Source organism: Borostomias antarcticus, assembly GCF_949987555.1.
Source record: "Borostomias antarcticus genome assembly, contig: scaffold_108, whole genome shotgun sequence".
NCBI lineage: Eukaryota > Metazoa > Chordata > Actinopteri > Stomiiformes > Stomiidae > Borostomias > Borostomias antarcticus.
In genome coordinates, this window is record NW_028175623.1 from 95,189 (window position 1) to 97,688 (window position 2,500).

Consider the following 2,500-nt stretch of genomic DNA (forward strand, 5'->3'; position numbering starts at 1 on the left):
AAGAGGAGTGGGGAGGAGATGAGGAAGAGGAGTAGGGAGGAGAGGAGAAGAGGAGAGAAGGAAGGAGATTACCCCCATCCTACACACACACACACACACACACACACACACACACACACACACACACACAAATGTGATCCAGCTGCTTGTGTTGGACCCTCCACTGTTACACACGGTGGTTGAATCTGTTTTATGAAGACAAAGACGCACACACACACACACACGCACGCACACACACACACACACACACACACACACACACACACACACACACACACACACACACAGACACACAAACACACACACAGATAGATAGATAGATAGATAGATAGATAGATTTTTTTTTTTAAAGAAAGAAAGAAACGAGTTCACGAGTGAGGGAACCATGGAGAGGGAGTTTGGCCGGAGAATCGGAGCAGCTGGTGCGGTTCTGCAGTCGCTTTACCGCACTGTTGTGACGAAAAGAGAGCTGAGCCAAAAGGCAAAGCTCTCGATCTACCGGTCTATCTTCGTCCCCACCCTCACCTATGGTCATGAAGGATGGGTCATGACCGAAAGAACGAGATCACGGATACAAGCGGCCGAAATGAGTTTTCTCCGGAGGGTGGCTGGGGTCTCCCTGAGAAATCGGGTGAGAAGTTCAGTCATCCGGGAGAGACTCGGAGTAGAGCCGCTGCTCCTTTGCGTCGAAAGGAGCCAGTTGAGTGGTTCGGGCATCTAGTGAGGATGCCTCCTGGGCGCCTCCCTAGGGAGGGGTTCCAGGCGTGTCCGGCTGGGAGGAGCCACGGGGTCGACCCAGGACTAGGTGGCGGGACTACATCTCCGCACTAGCCTGTGAGCGGCTAAAGATTCCCCAGGCAGAGCTGGTTGATGCTGCTAGGGAAAGGGATGTCCTGGGGCCCCCTGCTGGAACTGCTGCCTCCGCGACCCGACCCCAGATAAGCGGATGAAGATGGAGAAAGAAGAAATAGATAGAAATAGACAGAAAATAGGAGTTAGGAGATTGAGGCTTCACAGCATCATTAGACCCACGAGTCTGTCTCTAAATGCTGTGCTCAACGAGACACTGAACACATTACCTGACATGACTCAACTAGACACTGAACACATTACCTGACATGACTCAACTAGACACTGAACACATTACCTGACATGACTCAACTAGACACTGAACACATTACCTGACATGACTCAACTAGACACTGAACACATTTGTCTAGATTTTGTTGCTAAAGTGTGTGGAAGTGTGTGGACACAATTTGAGAGATTGAAAAAACCTGTATTGCAGAATGAATCCAGCATCGTTAGGGTGGTCCTTCCTAAAGGGACAGGGACTGTTCTGTTTTGATTCTTATCTCCAGGTTGTTTTAGAGGACATCATTTCCGGTAAGGTCGGTCTTTCACCCTGTTGGAGATGTAGTTGATGAAGTTGGAGATGTAGTTGGTGAAGTTGGAGATGTAGTTGATGAAGTTGGAGATGTAGTTGATGAAGTTGGAGATGTAGTTGATGAAGTTGGAGATGTAGTTGATGAAGTTGGAGATGTAGTGGTGAAGTTGGAGATGTAGTTGATGAAGTTGGAGATGTAGTTGATGAAGTTGGAGATGTAGTTGATGAAGTTGGAGATGTAGTTGATGAAGTTGGAGATGTAGGTGATGAAGTTGGAGATGTAGTTGATGAAGTTGGAGATGTAGTTGATGAAGTTGGAGATGTAGTTGATGAAGTTGGAGATGTAGTTGATGAAGTTGGAGATGTAGTTGATGAAGTTGGAGATGTAGTTGATGAAGTTGGAGATGTAGTTGATGAAGTTGGAGATGTAGTTGGTGAAGTTGGAGATGTAGTGATGAAGTTGGAGATGTAGTTGATGAAGTTGGAGATGTAGTTGATGAAGTTGGAGATGTAGTTGATGAAGTTGGAGATGTAGTTGATGAAGTTGGAGATGTAGTTGATGAAGTTGGAGATGTAGTTGATGAAGTTGGAGATGTAGTTGATGAAGTTGGAGATGTAGTTGATGAAGTTGGAGATGTAGGCTGTAGGCAAGTTTTCGGTGCTGTTCTAGCGACACTTTTCAATGGAGATGTCTCCGGACTTTCGGAGGTGGAGATCTCCAACGTCTGGTATCGCAAGACTACACCATCACTGTATATACAGAGTGTGTATATATATATATACACACACATACACAGCATTTTTGGTCAAGGTGCAACAGTGCTCGGTTTTGTATTGAGGAATTGTCACAGCTCTACGGACGGACATCTGTGTTTGTGTGTGTGTGTCTAAAACCCTGTCACTATCAGGTCATCATATCAACATCTAATAGAAAGCACCGTGGACCTGCTGTCAACAGACGACATACCGCCATCTATCAAAAGAACCTTCTGGATCATCTGTGTGTGTGTGAGGTGTGTGTGTGTGTGCACGCAAGTGCGTGTGTGTGTGTGTGTCTTTTCAGCATGACATAACATGGGTCTCTTTGAAACAACAGAGAGAGAGAGAGGAGAG

At 46.3% G+C, this 2,500-nt stretch overlaps 1 pseudogene across 1 annotated transcript in view; it reads left to right on the forward strand.

The window, feature by feature from the left end:
• LOC311329427 (voltage-dependent T-type calcium channel subunit alpha-1I-like) overlaps nt 1-2,500 on the forward strand; it is a 160,352-nt pseudogene that overhangs the window by 34,287 nt on the left and 123,565 nt on the right. The gene's annotated exons all lie outside the window — the stretch shown is intronic.